A 17,461-nucleotide genomic window follows, 5' to 3' on the forward strand; every position below is an offset into this window, starting at 1 on the left:
AGAAACGAGGAGATGAGGAGAGTGGGGTGGAAAAGGAGTTGGGAGATGGGGTCAGGAACAATTAGCAAGTACATTATGCATTGTTAGTTTTTTTTTTTTTTAAGACCTATTCTTTGTGTGTGTGTGTGGGGAGGCAACAAGTTGCTTTAACATATGTTGGATGTTGTCAAATAACAGCTTAACCCATAAATTGTTGGCCCAGTGTTTAGCTCAAATGCTGGGATAGGCTGAATTTTGAATTTTCATTTTTTGCATGTGTTATAACATAAAATGGAGGTGGAGTATCAAAAAATTAGTCACAGTTGAATACATCTGTATCTGTGACCACTCGTCAGTGTAGGATGGGTCTCGTGCATGAAGATTTTCAAGAAGGGATATGTTTTTGGCAATGTACTGCTACCTGAATAGAACGTATGGGAATGGATGCAAAGAGGAGATTGTACAAAGGGGTGATTTTGCTGACAGCATTGTATGGGACAGGAACATGGAACATAAGAGAGGAAGACTTTAAATGTGTTTGAGATGAAACACCTGAGAAATATGGTAGGGGTGACAAGGCTGGATAGAGTGAGAAACAAGGAGAGCTGGGGTGGATGAAAGAGTGTTGGGATGGTTTGTTGGACACATGGAAAGAATGAGTGAAGAAAGATTAGTAAAAGAGTTGTGGAAGGAGTGAACATGAAGGGGCGACCAAGGATGATAAAATGGATGGGGTAAAAGGAGCATTGGGAAAGAGGGGAATGTCTGATGGGGAAGGAAGGTAGAAGACAAAGGGTGAGTAGAGAATGGTTGTGTATGGATGATGCTGCGATGCATGGAAAGGAGTGGGTGGGGGGTGAGGGAGTATGTGTGAATGATATCTTGATGCAGCCCAAAGGGATTTTCCCCCTGTCTTCTCTTTTCCTGGATGAGGGGGTGTCGCCAATTAAATAAAGTGGCCCTACTGTGGATGTGCTGTGTCTTGCTACATTGTTTCTGACCCAGGGTAGTGGGTGAGATGCAGGGATGACCCATCATCCATGAGGAGCCAAGAAAAGATGAAGGGAGGGAGGGAGGGGTTGTGAATGGGAGTGGAGTATGTGGGGATGAAATGGGTGGGAGTGGATTTATGCCTTTGACTTTGGCTATCCCTTGTGCATACATACATAAACCAAAGGCTTTTTACCCCCTTACAAGGAAGGGAGCCAAAAAGAAAAAGGCATAAAACCCATTCCCACCCATTCCAACCCGAAATACACTCCACTCCCCTCCACCCTCTACCCTCCCTCTTATCTTGGCACCTCCTGGATGATGGGTCTTCCCTGCATCCTGTCCACTGCCCTGGGTCAGAGGCAGTGTCGCAAGACACAGCACATCCACAGTAAGGCCACTTCATTAAATCGGCGAGCCCCCCCCCACCCGTCCCCCCATGCAGAAAAGGAGATGGGGAGAAATCCCTTCGGGCTGCGTCAAATTTTTCTCACACATACTACCTCACCCCCCATCCCTCCACCCATTCCACCTCATGCATCACAATATCATCCATATACAACCCTTCTCCATTCACCCGTCTTCTGTCCTCTCCCATCCTTCCTCAACAGACATTCCCCTCTTCCCCAAAGCCCCTCTCACCCCATCCATCCATCTCATCCTAGGTCGCCCCCTCATGTTCACTCCCTCCACATCTGCCTTCCGTACCTCTTTTACTAGTCTTTCTTCACTCATTCTTTCCATGTGTCCAAACCATCCTAATACTCTTTCATCAACCCTATCTCCCAACTCCCTTACCACCCCTGTCCTCCTCGCCTCCTCATTTCTCACTCTATCCAGACTAATAACCCCTATCATACTTCTCAGACACCTCATCTCAAACACATTCAAACTCCTTCTCTCTTCCTCTCTATGTTCCATGTTTCTGCCCCATACAGTGCTGTTGGCACAATCACTCCTTCATACAATCTCCTCTTAGCATCCATTCCCAAATGTCTATTTCTCATTACACTTTTTAATCCACCAAGGCATTTACTTGCTTTTCTCAATCTACATTCTACCTCCACCTCCACTCCACCCTTTCCTGCCATATTCGCACCCAAGTATCTAAAACTATCCACTTCCTCCAGTCGCTCTCCCTTAATGCTCACTTCCAGTCTGCTGCCACTTTCACCCCTTGTACATCTCATCACCTTACTTTTACCCACATTTATCTTCAGCTTTCTTCTTTCACACACTCTACCAAACTGTCACCAACTTCCTCAATTACTCCTCTGATTCTACTACAAGCGCAGTGTCATCCGCAAACAACAGCTGGCTCACCCCCCACTTTTCTCCATTTTCTTTAACCATCTCCAATCCCTGACCCACCACCCTTGCATTTACCTCTCGCACCACCCCATCCAGTCAAACTGAGATGTGATGCACCAACTCTCTTGAGTTTATCAAATGTGGTGAAAAGGATTCCTGACTGCCTCAAACCTGGGGAGAATAATCTAGCATTAGATACTTTTTTCTTCTTCTCTCTATTCATTCTGTTTAATTACAAAAGATGAGCTGGCTATAATGTGAGTGAAGGGATGCATACATACCTGTTCCAGTTGCAGTTTAAATGGTTCATCCTTGGAACCTAAAATACTTTCTATGTTGTACAATGATGCATGAAGCATGATAATGCAGAAGCTGGCTCCTGTTTGAAAAAAAAAAATTACTTCAGCTAATACTCCTGTAGACATAAATTATTTCTGTTGCAGCAATACACAGATATTGATTTTCTTTACTCATCAGCTGATACTGCTACATACATCTAGAGGTGTGCTGATTCATTGGCATAGGCAAGAATCGGCACTTTTTTGGTGAATCAGCATAGGTGAGAATCTGCATTTTTTTTTAGAAAGGGATTCAGCATCGGCAATATTTTGTTGATAATGATGCCAATTCTGTAATTCACTTATTATTCATTGTTCTAGTGGTTGCATAGGGCCATGCAGCATATTATGTGCTATATGAGATACCACTACCAAATATTCATGGCTTTAGCACATAGCATCACAACCGTAGGGATTGAGGTGGCTAGGAATATGTTGTGGTAGTGTAAACCTATACTACTGCCATAACACAGGTTTCAAAAATATAGTATGCAGAGGTGATCAAATCTGCAAACAGGAAGGCATACGACCAGAGAAACTTTTAAGATGGCAGTAAATATTAGAGCAAATTATATTAATTCTATATTTTATTTTTGTATTTCTTATATAAAATTAAACTAATATATATATATATATATATATATATTTTGAAATAGCAATGTTTCCACAGAAGAAATTAAGTGAGAGTAATATGGGAGTAAATCGTCCAGGCATCCGTGGACTGTCAATTTTACCTGCTTATATATTCGAAAAATTGGCAGACAGATTTACTCCCACTTTGCAGCATTTTATAGCCAAATGAATCATCTATAAAGAATCTTTTTATGTATTTTGACATGTAAACACATAACAATACATCTTTGTGCTTTTTGACAACAACAGTAATGACTTTGACTCATGTTTAGATGATTTATTGTCAAAATCACAATCACATGAGTCAAATTTGGACATAGCGAAACTTCAACGAAAAGAAATAAGAATATCTTCATCTCTTCTGACACTACAAAGCAAAGTTGATCAATTTTGCTCCCTCCCACTGGAACCACATGACTTGGATTCCTTGAGTTGATGCAGAGAGAGAAAAAAAAATGTTCCTTTATGGAACAAAACAGACACGGCTTTTCAAAAAAAAGAAAAAAAAAAAGGGAAGATTTTTTTTAGCCGTTTTCCGCATTCCATGTATCAATTATTATAGAGACTGAGTTAGGTTTAGTCTTTACTATTAAGTTAGGATTAAGAATTGGATTGATGCAGTTTACACTCTGTACATGTGCTTTATCAAAACCATGCATTAAATGATTCAAGTTACTTGAAGTTAGTAGTTACATCAAAATCTATGAAACGGGTAATGTCTACCTCTTTTTCAACCGATAGAAAATAATACAACCATACATTGATAATCATAAAGTGGTCAATCAATAAGCACTTCATTAACTTCATTCAATCATCAGCATCCAACAGCTCAACAACTGGCAGGTATAAATCTACAGAGATTATGAAGCAAGTAAAAATCATATTTTAATTACTTCATATTAAAAACTGATATACCACAATCATATAAAGTGGAATTGGCATCGGCAACTAAGAGTGAATAGGAATCGGCATCGGTATCGGCAACTTAGAGTGAATAGGAATCAGCATTGCCATTAAAAAAAAAACACCCCTACATACATCATTATTTCTTTGTTATCTGAGAATATTTAGTGATAGAATTTCATCCTGGCAGTTAATAACATCTCGGTACTTGACCACATTCCAACCAAAATATGGGTGGTGGATGGGAGTGGAATGAGTGAGAGTGGGTGCATGCCCTGGCTGGCTACTTTCCATATAAGAGGGTGGGGCCCTTGGTAGAGAAATAGATGACTGATGATTGATTTGGTTTAACTTTGTGAACTCCCCCCCCATATTGGGAAGCTAGGATGGTGCTCCTTAAAGAAGACTTTGTAGTACAGTATGGTCCTATTTAATGTAGCACACCCTTGGTACAACTCACGGGTGGCAGGGTTTGAATTGCCGTCGTCACCACCTTGACCTCTGTCACAAGTAGTGATGCTCTCTCTTGCTCGGTTAGTGAGCATCTGTTAGACAGATAATATAAAACAACTTCATATCTACACATACCTATACATACCAATGGACCTTCCTTCCCTTACAATGGTGGCTGTGTAAAATCAAATACCTGCCCCACACACATCCGAAGCCCACTCATTACATCTTCTACCTTAGGCTCTCATGTTCAGGTCAAAGGCAATGCAGCAAGACAGAACTTCCACGGCAGGGATTAACAACCAAAGCTAGTTTACCCACAGCACTATATTATACGATGTCCCCCCCCTCTCCTCATCCACTCAGAAAATCAATGGATCAGACAAGAACATCCCTTGGAGCCATGCCATTCGCCCTTCATCATCCACCTACAGTCTCTCTCTCTCACTTCACTCCTACTTATGGCATTCGGTCTTCCTTGCTCAGTAGTACACAACATTCTTCTTGCATCCAACACTCCTTTCACTCCCATCCATCCACCTCCTTCTTGGTCTTCCTCTTAAATGTGGATGGCAAGAGAGCTATTGGATAGGAAAAATAGAGTGCAAAGGTGATTTGGGCATATGGAGAAAATAAAAATGGAAAGATTTGCAAAAAAAGTTTGGAAAGCAAAAATAGAGCGACACTATATGGTTAAAGCTATAAATTCAAGAAGAGAGAGAAACTTGATCCTGTAAATGATATCTACATACATTTCTTTAGTTTATGAATACTAAAATGTCAAATTCCTTTCCATCTTACCAAGAACCCACAAGAGGATGACCCCAGCTCCAGCCCACTAAAAAATGGGAAGGGACACGATTCCCATAATGGCATACTGGTGGACAAGGGGGACTTCATGGCCACCAATAACCAAAATTTTCTCAGCATTCTTCATGGATATAATATGGCATCCACCCAAAGCAGCAGCTAAACCAATTTAGAGTAGAGATCTAATGCTGCAAAAAAAAAAAAAAAAAATAGTTTTAGTATTCAACATACAGAACAGTAATTAGATAGTATTCAAAGAAAAAAAAATTGTCAGGTAACAATGAGGAGCTTATATGGAAGGGACAATGTCTTTTTGAAGGGAGTGGGATGGGTGTATCTTTTGACTCGGCCACCCTTGCAATTACTGTACAAGGGGGGGAAAGGGCCTTTTGGGTCTTCCTGTAGCTAAATGCAGTATTCTATGAATCTCGAAAATGGGCCAAGGTAAAAACAGACCATACAGATAACAAGATGTTTAATGAAAAACCATAAATGCACATACATACAAATGTATACATACATATACAGTAAAAGCTCTCTTATCCAGCATCACTGGGGCCAAAGGCATGCCGGATACTCGAAAATTATGGATACTTGAAGGGGTTGCTAAAGTAAGTGAAGGGGTACAGAAATATGTCTACAATTGCCCCCTTAACTCACTATTAATGTCAGTGAACATATAGTATCACATACCGCAACATAAACAAAGCATCACATGATTGCGGCGTCACCACCTCACTCGCCAACATACAGTTCATCACTATACACTAACCTTCTCTGTACTTTTCTGAAGGGGTTACTAAAAGAAGTGAAGGGTCACAAAAACACTGGATACTTGAAGTTGCCGGATACCTGAATGCTGGATAAGAGGGCTTTTACTGTATACCAAGGGCATTTTCCCCCTTATAAGGGAGGCAGCCAAAGTCAAAATGAGCAATTCCACTTCTGGGGCATTCTCAGTCAGATCAACAAGTGCCTAGCACCCTCACCTATCAGATTTTGCTGAAATTCTAAGGTTAATCCAAACAACTGTTCAGGAGATATGACTTCAGATATTTTGAGGTCATAACTAGGCTGATCAAAGTCATAGTTACATAAATGTATATATATTTAGAATCAGACAAGGAATCCAAATATCAGTGTTTTTGAACTCTAGGTTGAAAAAAAAAAAAAATCCACTTTAGCAAAAATCTGAAGTCATGATTTGACCCCTGGGGTATCAAAATTGAAAGAAGAAAAAAATTATATATGTATACAATCAGTAAAAAAAATTATACTGGTATTTTTCATATAATTAACACAAGTGAGCGCCTTATTTATACATATATTGTCTGTCAACTGTACATATTTTTCATACTTAGGCCTTTATCTAATTAATTACATTTATTTTAATAAAAAACTTACAAGTGAACACCATGTACTTACAAACTGCATACAATCATAAGCATTATATACTGCACAAGCATAAGCACAATTACAACAAATATAAGGTCAGCATAAAATTGTACTGGATACAATTTTGGCATATTTAATACTTTCGTGAATTTCTTTCTGAAGTAAAATAGTTAATTTGGCTGCCTCCTCTTAGTCTGAGATAACTCATGGCAGATAATATATGATGTTCTGGCACTGAACATGAATATTTATTTGGTGGATAATGATACGTACTTGCTAACATACTCTCCTGGTTTGACACATTTTATGGTATCAACCATTGCAGGTTCATTAGTCATATGACCTTTCTTATTCGTTTCTTCTCTCCAATGCCACTTGAAATGAGACACATCATATTCAGTTCCTCCTTGTTTATAGGAACAAATGTATGATATTTCTGAGTTCCCTGAATATCCACACTGTTGTGGAATTGATATTCCATCAGTTGTTCTGCATCTTTCAAATCAGACATGGTTACAATGAACATTTTTATTGTCTTGTTCAAGTTTTCTGGTGTAAGAATTTGCCTCTCTGCAAACTGACCCGAGCAGTAGCTCCCTTCACTGTTCTGCCAATCCCATCACAAAGGATTACAAAGGCGGAGCATAATAAATAAAATATGTAGATAAATACATAGGTATAGTTAAATAATAAACAAACAGGTAAATAATAATAGAGTAACTAATAATAAATTAGAATCAAGCAAATAATGATAAACAAACAGACAAATGATAACAAAACAAATAAACATATAAAATAAATGATAATCATTACAGCATCTTGCTTAGGTGTTTATCAAAATGATCCTTAAAGCTTCGAACTGAACTACATTGCACTGCCTCAGCAGGAAGTTTATGCCATTCATTAACTACACGGTTGGTAAAGTTGTTTCTACCCACTTCCAAATTAAATCTATTTCCGGCCGGTTGAGACCATTGTTTCTTGTCGGATTCTCAGTGTGAAAATTGTCACTTTTGATGTTGTCAATTCCCTTTAGATTTTTAAGGACCTGTATCAAGTCACCTCTGAGTCTATGCTTTTTTAGGGAAAACAGATTCATGTGTTGTAGTCGACTTTCGTATTATTTATTTTTGATATTTGGAATCAGTTTTGTGGCTCACCATTGTACTTTTTCCAATATGTCAATGTCTTTAATGAGATGCGGTGACCATACAGAAATAGCATATTCCAAATGTGGACGAACTATTGATTTATATAGCTTGTTAATGAGTGATGGACTCAATCAGTCCTAGAATCTTATTTGCTTTCTCAGAGGCTGAAATACACTGCTTGTATGATTTGAGATCGTTAATGATAATTATGCCGAGATATTTTTCACTACAGGTATTCACTTTTGTTAACGAATTTCCAAATAATTTGTAATCGTACTTACTGTTATTTTTACCTATGTGCATTACCTTGCATTTACTTGTGTTAAATTTCATTAACCACTTTTCAGACCATTGCTGTAATTTATCTAAATTTTCTTGAATATCTAATTGGTTTAAGTGATCATTTTATGCATCTTTGCCATGAGATGTACAAAAAAAAAAAAAAAATACCATTCACAAGACAAACCAAAATTTTCTTCATCCATCCGAAAAATAGTACAACTTTTTTCAGTTGTGGGCACTTGAATTTGACATAGCCCATAAGCTATTCTACAAATGAGTAAACCATTAGTGTTGTGTTTTAGTGATGGAGATAAGAAACAGTCAGTGAAAAGGTTAAGTTCTTGGTCTTCAGATGATCTATAATTAATAGGCGACAAAAGGGTGAACTGTACATTGTGAGTTGTCCCAGTGAAATCCCTTAGCAGCATCTTGGGCAATGAAAGAATAACCTTCTGAAAAATCACCTCCTACTATAACTGCCTCCTTCAGAGGTGTACTGTTTCTTTCAACTGTTTTAAGTACTGTGATTGCTGCTGTGCAACAAAATGATGACAAACCATGCAGGATATTTTCTTGCTTAGTGATGATAAGTACAGTAAAAGCTCTTTTATCCATTATTCTTGTATCCGGCTCCTTCTTATAACCGGCATATTATTCATGAGGAAATAACAATTTTGTATAAAAATTCAAAAAAATAAAACTTAAAATTCCCGCGCCACTCCCGCCACCGCTAGAGGTAGAGCGCATCTTTCCCGCCATCTCCCACAAATCCTGCCGCTCCGTCAGGCCCAGTGCCCACTGTAATAAGACGCCTGATGTTAAGCGTGCGACTGTCTATTAGCAACTCTCTTAACACACAAACACATACCGACAGCAAAGGAAGGCAGTGATGGCTGAGTTGAAGGATATGCGTGGTAGTGCTAAGCTTAGCGTCACTGATGAAGCTCTTCAGGAGTGGATGGAGGTCGACAAAGACGAAGCTATCACCCCCACACTAACTGAAATCATTCAGGCAGTGATTGAGGAGAAGCATGGTAAGGAAACAGAGGCTGATAGTGAAGAGGAAGATGACCTAGAGCCAAGAGTAACGTGGAAGGATGCTGCTAAAGGATTGGCAACATTTATCAAGTTTGCGGAGCAGTGCACCTACATGGGGACTCACGACGTGATGTCTCTTCACTGTCTTCAAAATGAATTTTTAATGCAGAGAGACAAACATTCTAAACAAAGAGACATACGTGATTTCATGAAAATAAATAAAGATAAATAAATATGAATACTGTATACTGGTAAATAAATAAACAACAAAAGTGAAGCCATTGAATCAATTTTATTTAAGTACTCTATGAATAAAGGCAATAAATGTATTTTTTTAATATTCCTTCTCGTAACCGGGATTTCCCCTTTCCGGCACGTCTTTGGTCCCACTCGTGCCGGTTAAAAGAGCTTATACTGTATTCATGAAGTGGCTCCACTTTGTCTACCAATGTACAACAGTCAACGGTCACCCATTGCTTGCAAGATATTTCATTTGGAGCTGATTCAACATTGTCAAGCAAGTCGAGAAAGTTCAGAACACCTTCTTCTCTTGGGCAGTCTTTGCAAATTTGCATCATGCAAGCTTCTTTTTCTTTACTGCAGACACTATAATCCATAGGATCTTTGTATGAGTGACCTTATTTTCCCAATGCAGCCAACTGTAATTTTGGGTTCTGATAATGTGTACAGACACAGAGAGAACGGGTCCCACCACTACCAGCAAACACACAACATGATGGCTGTAATTTACCAAATGTAGAGAATCACATTTTAATATTCTTTTTATCATTTTTATATAGTTCAAATATCTCTCTTAAATTCCCAAGAACCAGTTGCTTTTGCACCTTCAGCACTGGTGATTTTCACACAATCCTTTTGGCCAGGACACATATGACTAACCTCATCTGACTTATAGAATCTTCAAACTAAATCTTTGTGCTCTTCTGATGCCACTTTTCCTTTGCTCATGATTGGAATCTTTAGAAAAAGATTCCAAATTCTGATTTTAGTAAATGGCTCTCTCTCACCATATATGTTGTAGTTTGAAAAAAAAAAAGTGGTTTCTTTAATTTATTATGGGGAGAGAGTCAATACATGCAGTTTATGATTATTTGCTATCCAGGAATGACTTTTTCAATTTCTCAGATTGTGTTTCAGGTTTTGAAGCTTCATTTTCTGCATCGTTATTAACATGAACACCATAACTGACCTGATAGCTTACCATGAGCTTTGCACTTCTTCTGGCTCAATGATAACCCTTCTGAAAAGAATTAAAAATTCATACATTTACATTAATATACAGAGTAAAATTTGATACAAAATAATGTCATAGTTGTCATTACAATATATGATTTAATTATTTAGCATTTTTAAAAATAAATGGATAACTTATAAGGAATATTTCTTCTCTCTCTCTCCACATATATAATAATAATAAGTTTATTTGGCAAAGAATCAATATACATGAAATGCAGATAATGACAGGAACACATAGTTCAAAGTAATAATTGCAACAAACATAAATTAGGTTAGCATATACATATATATATATATATGTATAGAGAGATAGAGAGAGAGATAAATATTACTTATGAGTTATCCATTTATTTCTAGAAATGCTAAACAATTAAATGCATACATTGCTATGCAAAAAATTACCAATTAAACAAAAATGGCATTGAAATAAAAAATATCTGGTGATTAAGAATGCAAACTGATTTAGAATGCTTATATAAAGGAAAATTGTATACCATGCAGACAAAACCCAAATAATTTTCTTTTTACTCTTTTTTTTTTTTTGGCTGGTGTTTGGTCCAGAAGTGCTAGAAATGGTTCAATTGAAGTTAAAGGATTTTCTTCAACTGGGTATTCACTGTACAGATCTCGATTTGAAGATATCATATCACTCAAATCACTGCTTGAAGATGATTTGAATAAATGTTGTTCAGTCTCATAGTTTTCAATGGTTCTAATTATTGTGGGGTTATTCATTATTAGTGTCCAACAGTTCACACACAACAATGAGTCTTTTTTCCATCTTCCATCACACTTTTCAATAAGCACATCAGTCAATTTTCTAAGATTGATTGTTATGCACTTATGTTTTTAGTAGTAGGGTCTTGGCAGTATTTCAAGTGCCGAACCATTGCATTTTGCTGAAAAGGCCTAACAGCCAACATGTAGATATCACTGAGTAATTTCTATAAATCTGTAAAAAAAAAAAAAAAAATACAATAAGGTGACACATTTTTTAATCCAGTTATAGATTATATTTGAATTCTTAAATATTCTATGAGGCTCATTAGAAAAGCATAACAACCAACCACACACACATTTCTGGCTGAAACTGTACTAACTTGTAGATCTAAACTACAACTATCTGTACTGATTCTGTACAAATAGCAACATGTTCCAAAAATTGCCAGATCATTCAGTACTTTATGAAGGATTACAAAGGCGGAGCATGCCGACAGGAGACCTTTTGATCCATATCTAGGTCGGATGCAAAAAAAAAATCATATTAATAATAAAACAATAAATAAAAACTATAATAATGTAAATAACAAATAAAATACATAAATAAATGCATAGGTATAGTTAAATAATAAACAAACAGGTAAATAGTAAATGATAATAAATTGACATATAACTAATAATAAATGAAAATCAGACAGACAAATGATTACAAAACAAAAACAAATAATATAACATAAATTATAATCATTACAGCATCTTACTTAGGTATTTATCTAAATGATTCTTAAAGCTTCGAACTGAACTACATTGCACTACCTGTGCAGGAAGTTTATTCCATTCATTAACTACACGGTTGGCAAAGTTGTTTCTACCTACTTCCAAATTGAATCTATTTCCGGACAGTTTGAGACCATTGTTTCTTGTCTGATTCTCATTCAATGTGAAAATTTGGTCACTTTTGATGTTGTCAATTCCCTTTAAAATCTTAAAGACCTGTATCAAGTCACCTCTGAGTCTACGCTTTTTTACGGAAAACAGATTCATGTGTTTTAGTCTATTTTCGTATAATTTATTTTTTATATTTGGAATCTATTTTGTGGCTCGCCGTTGTACTTTTTTCAGTCTACAAACATTTTGTAAATATGTGGTGTTTACTTATAAGTTAATTACATGAAAATTACCAAGATAAACAACCTTATATGGCTGTTTATAATAGCCTAGAGATGTGCTTTATTTTTTTCATTAAAACAAAAATTCTAAATTAAGAGGAGGAGGAGGTGAATCAAATAGAGAAGAAAAGGTAAAAGGTGCAGATGGAGAGATGATAATGGAAGAGATGGCAATAAGAGGAAGATTGGAAAGTATTTTAGGGAGTTGCTCAATGTGAAGGAGGATAGGGAGGGAAAGGTAGTTGCAGTGGGTAGTGCTAAGAAAAGGACAGTGATGAGTGAGGAAAATGGAGGAGAAATAAGGAAAGATGAGGTGAAGGAAGTTGTCAAGATGATGAGAGCAGGTAATCACCTGGGTTGGATGGATGTCATGGAGAATGTCTAAAACAAAAAGGAGGTACAGTGATGGTGGACTGGGTGTTGACGTTATTTAATGCTTGTTTATGAGAGGGTAGAGTGCCGGAGGACTGGAGGAGTGCCTGTATAGTTCCACTTTACAAGGGAAAAGGGGACATGTGTGAATGTAGTAGTTTCAGAGGGATCAGTTTGTTAAGTGTAGTTGGGAAGGCTTATGGGAGGGTCTTCATTGAGAGGATTAGGAGGAACAGAAGAGTAATTGGTGAGGAACAGTGTGGGTTTAGGACAAGTGGGGGTTGCATGGATCAGATTTTTGTGGTAAGACAGATTTGTGAGATGGATGTTTTTTGAGCTTTTATGGATTTGGAAAAGGCTTACAACAGGGTAGAGAGGAAGGTACCGAGGGAGGTATTGAATTGATGTATTGAATCTTGGCTGTGATTTGAACAGTTCCTTCAATCCAATGGCCAGGGTGATATTTAGCCTATTTACAAGTTTTTTTAACTTCACTTGGATAGTAAAAGTGGTTATGTGCAAAACTTATTTAATTAACATTATCTAATAAAATAATATATTGACTTACAACAAAGTTGGGTATGAACAGAGTATGAGTGCGGGAGTCAGAAATTCAATGCCCATGCATCTTAATTTATATTATGACCACACTACATCAGTGCCAAGGACAGGTGGCGATGTGTGCCTACAGAAACCTATTCTATCACTATGCCCAGCTCCACACAATCTTTCTACTTTTTTATTTGTGTGTAAAGAAGGCTTATAAAATTTCAATCATTATCTAACTAATCAAATGGGGAAAGGACACTACTTCATAGTGTCATCTTGTTTACATGCCCTCTGACCTCCGAGGGGAGAAGGCTTCAATTTTGTACTCCTCTGCCACTGGCTTGCAGATCTCCTGCAACTAGTCATTCATCACAAGAAAAAACCTAATTTGTTTTATCTTATTATCTAATTTAAGAGGGAAAAAACTTTTGGTATATGTATGTCAAGAGCAGTCAAGAGTTTTTATGAGAGTAGTAGAGCTTGCGTTATGATTAGAAATGGAGAGAGTGAATGGTTTGAGGTAAAGGTGGGACTTCATCTGGGGTGTGTTGTCGCCCTGGCTGTTCAATCTTTACATGGATGGGGTGGTGCGAGAAGTGAATGCAAGGGTAGTGGGTCAAGGGTTGGAGATGATTAAAGAAAATGGAGAAAAGTGGGAGGTGAGCCAGCTGTTGTTTGCTGACAACACTGCGCTTGTAGCAGGATCAGAGGAGGGATTGAGGAAGTTAGTGACAGAGTTTGAGAAGGTGTGTGAAAGAAGAAAGCTGAAGATAAATGTGGGTAAAAGTAAGGTGATGAGATGTACGAGGGGAGAGAGTGACAGTAGGCTGGAAGTGAGCACTAAGGGTGAGAAACTGGAGGAAGTGGATAGTTTCAGATACTTGGGTGCAAATGTGACAGGAAAGGGGAGGAGTGGGGGGAGGATTGGGGGTGGAGGTAGAATGTAGATTGAGAGAAGCAAGTAAATGCCTTGGTGGATTGAAAAGTGTAATGAGAAATAGACATCTGGGAATGGATGCTAAGAGGTTATATGAAGGAGTGATTGTGCCAACAGCACTTTATAGGGCAGAAACATGGAACATGAGAGAGGAAGAGAGGAGGAGTTTGAATGTGTTTGAGATGAAATGTCTGAGAAGTATGATAGGGGTTACTAGGCTAGATAGAGTGAGAAATGAGGAGGTGAGGAGGAGAACAGGGGTGGAAAGGGAGCTGAGAGATAGGGTTGATGAAAGAGTATTAGGATGGTTTGGATACATGGAAAGAATGAGTGAAGAGGCGGAGGTGGAAGGAGTGAATGTGAGGGGGCGTCCTAGGATGAGATGGATGGATGGGGTGAAAGGGGCTTTACAAAAGAGAGGAATGTCTGTAGAGGAAGGACAGGAGGGGACAGATGATAGGGGTGAATGGAGAAGGGTTGTGTATAGATGACGCTATGATGCATGAAGGGGAGTTGGTGGGGGATGGGGGGTGAGGAAGTATGTATGAGAAAAAATTTGATGCAGCCCAAAGGGATTTCTCCCCATCTTTTCCTTTTCTGCATGAGGGGACAGAGAGGAGGGGTCGCCGAATTTATGAAGCGGCCTTGCTGTGGATGTGCTGTGTCTTGCAACACTGCTTCTGACCCAGGGCATTGGACAGGATGCAGGGATGACCCGTCATCCAGGAGTTGACAAGATGGAAGGGAGGGAGGAGGGTGGAGGGGAGTGGAATATATGGGAAATGAAAAGGGTGGGAGTGATTTCTATGCTTTTCTTTGTGGTTACCCCCTGTGTAAGGGGAAAAAGGCATTTAGTATATGTATGTATGTATGTTTATGTATGTATTTAATTTAAGGTAACCTACTACTTTGATGGATTAAGTATTATAATCAATTTACTAGGAAATGCCAAGATAAGAGGGAGGGAAGAGGGTGGAGGAGAGTGGAGTATATTAGGGATGGAATGGGTGAGAGTGGTTTTTATGCCTTTGTTTTTTTGCTACCTCCCTTATAAGGGGGAAAAAGCCTTTGGTATATGTATGTACTAAGAATGGCGAGCACTATGGCTCTTGCTAGAATGTGGATTATGGTGCCATACCCACATCCCTTCATGTCAGTGACACATCATGGAACATGACAATGGGGTAGGAAGAAAACAGTTAGGAGCAGTCAAGATTTTTATGAGAGTGGTAGAGCTTGTGTTCAAATCAGAAATGGAGAGAGTGAGGGATGTGTTATGTCACCCTGCCTGTTCAATATATACATGAATGGGGTGGTGTGAGAGGTAAATGCAAGGGTAGTGGGTCAGGGATTGAAGATGGTTAAAGAAAATAGAGAAAAGTGGGAGATAAGCCTGTTGTTGTTTATTGATGACACTGCACTTGTAGCAGGATCAGAGGGATTAGGAATGTTAGTGACAGAGTTTGGGAAGGTGTGTGAAAGAAGGAAGTTCAAAATGAACGTGGGTAAAAGTAAAGTAATGAGACGTACAAGGGGAGAAATTGGCAGAATCTGGAAATGAGTATTAAGGGAGAGAGACTGGAGGAAGTGGATAGTTTTAGATACTTTTGGGTGAATGTGGCATATAAGAGAAGTGGAGGTGGAGGTAGAATGTAGATTGAGAGAAGCGAGTAAATGCCTTAGTGGATTGAAAAGTGTAATGAGAAATAGACATTTGGAAATGAATCCTAAGAGGAGATTGTATGAAGGAGTGATTGTGCCGACAGCACTGTATGGGGCAGAAACATGGAACATAAGAGAGGAAGAGAGGAGTTTGAATGTGTTTGAGATGAGGTGCCTGAGAAGAATGATATGGGTTACTAGACTGGATAGAGTGAGAAACAAGGAGGTGAGGAGGAGAATGGGGTAGAAAGGGAGTTGTTGTTGTTGTTGTTGTTGTTCCCTAGAGTGTCTGTCCGGGCAATCCTGTCTCCCCATGGAATGCCACGGCCGGAACGGGGTTTTCCCACAAATCCTCTATGGAGTGTATGTTGTCTTGTTTACGTGCATGATTGTCTATAATGCAATCTTCCATGACATGTTGAATAGTATGGGATGAAGTGTTACATCCAGGGCAGTCATCCAGTCTTTTCCAGTAGCTTAGAAGGGCTGCTGGGTGGTGGCCGCATCACAGTCTGGCCAGGTGGACTCTGTCCTTTCGTGGGAGAGAGGATTCAGAGGGATGGATATCAGGGGGTCTGGCATGCAGCAATGTCTTGTCCTTTATTGTATTAATGGAGCAGTGAGTGATATGATTATGAATATGTTTCCGGAGGCTGGTATTTGTATGTGATATAGATATTTGGGTGTGTTTTTTTTTTTTTACATTTCTTGGCGTGTGTGGATATTCTGCTATGTAGTGTAGCGGGTGTGTTGTGTTTGTGTGCCTCTCATGTAAAGGTGATCTTTGGCTTTGAGGACTTTTATTTCATAGTGTAGGTGGTCTGCAGGTGTTATATATGTGCAGCCTGTAATTGCTTTTAATGCTTTGTTTTGTATGGTCTGAAGGGTGTTGAGGTGTGTCTCACTGAGATTAGGTGCCCATGCTGGACTCGCATAGTTCATCACTGAGCGTATGCATTGTTTATATAAGGTAGTGTTAGTTTCTTTGTTTTGTCCAAATGTTGTTCCAGTGATTGATTTAAGTGCGTTGAGTCTAAGTGTGCATTTATTTTTTATGTTTGTGATATGCTGTTTAAATGACACGGATGCATCATATGTTACACCAAGAATTTTTGGGGTGTGTGTGTGTGTGTGGTATTAGAGTGTTGTTGATATAGAGATGAGGAATGTATTTGTGTTCTTTTGTCCAGTTGGTGAGAAGTGTTGCTGTAGATTTGGCTGGGGCTATTTTGAGTCTGTAATAAACCATGTGTTGAGTGTATCAAAGTATGGTTGTTTTATTGTGATTGTCATGTTGTCTGCATAGGAAGAGATTTGTATTTCTGAGGTGTCTGGTGTGGGTATATCATGCATGTATAGATTAAAGAGTGTGGGGAATAGAACTGAGTCCTGTGGTACTCCATTCTTAACGTTTCTGGTGTGCAATGATTGGCCATTATATGACACATAAGCATTTTTGCCTGCCAGATAATTGGCCAACCATCTTTTAGTGTTATTGTGCATGTCTGTATT

General features: G+C 38.5%; 1 protein-coding gene across 1 annotated transcript in view; it reads right to left on the reverse strand.

Annotated features, from left to right (window-relative positions):
• Positions 1-17,461, reverse strand: part of LOC143032005 (uncharacterized) — a 529,471-nt gene that overhangs the window by 381,416 nt on the left and 130,594 nt on the right. The window lies entirely within an intron of this gene.

This window comes from Oratosquilla oratoria, chromosome 12, assembly GCF_046742065.1.
Source record: "Oratosquilla oratoria isolate Oo_2021 chromosome 12, ASM4674206v1, whole genome shotgun sequence".
Classification (NCBI taxonomy): Eukaryota; Metazoa; Arthropoda; class Malacostraca; order Stomatopoda; family Squillidae; genus Oratosquilla; species Oratosquilla oratoria.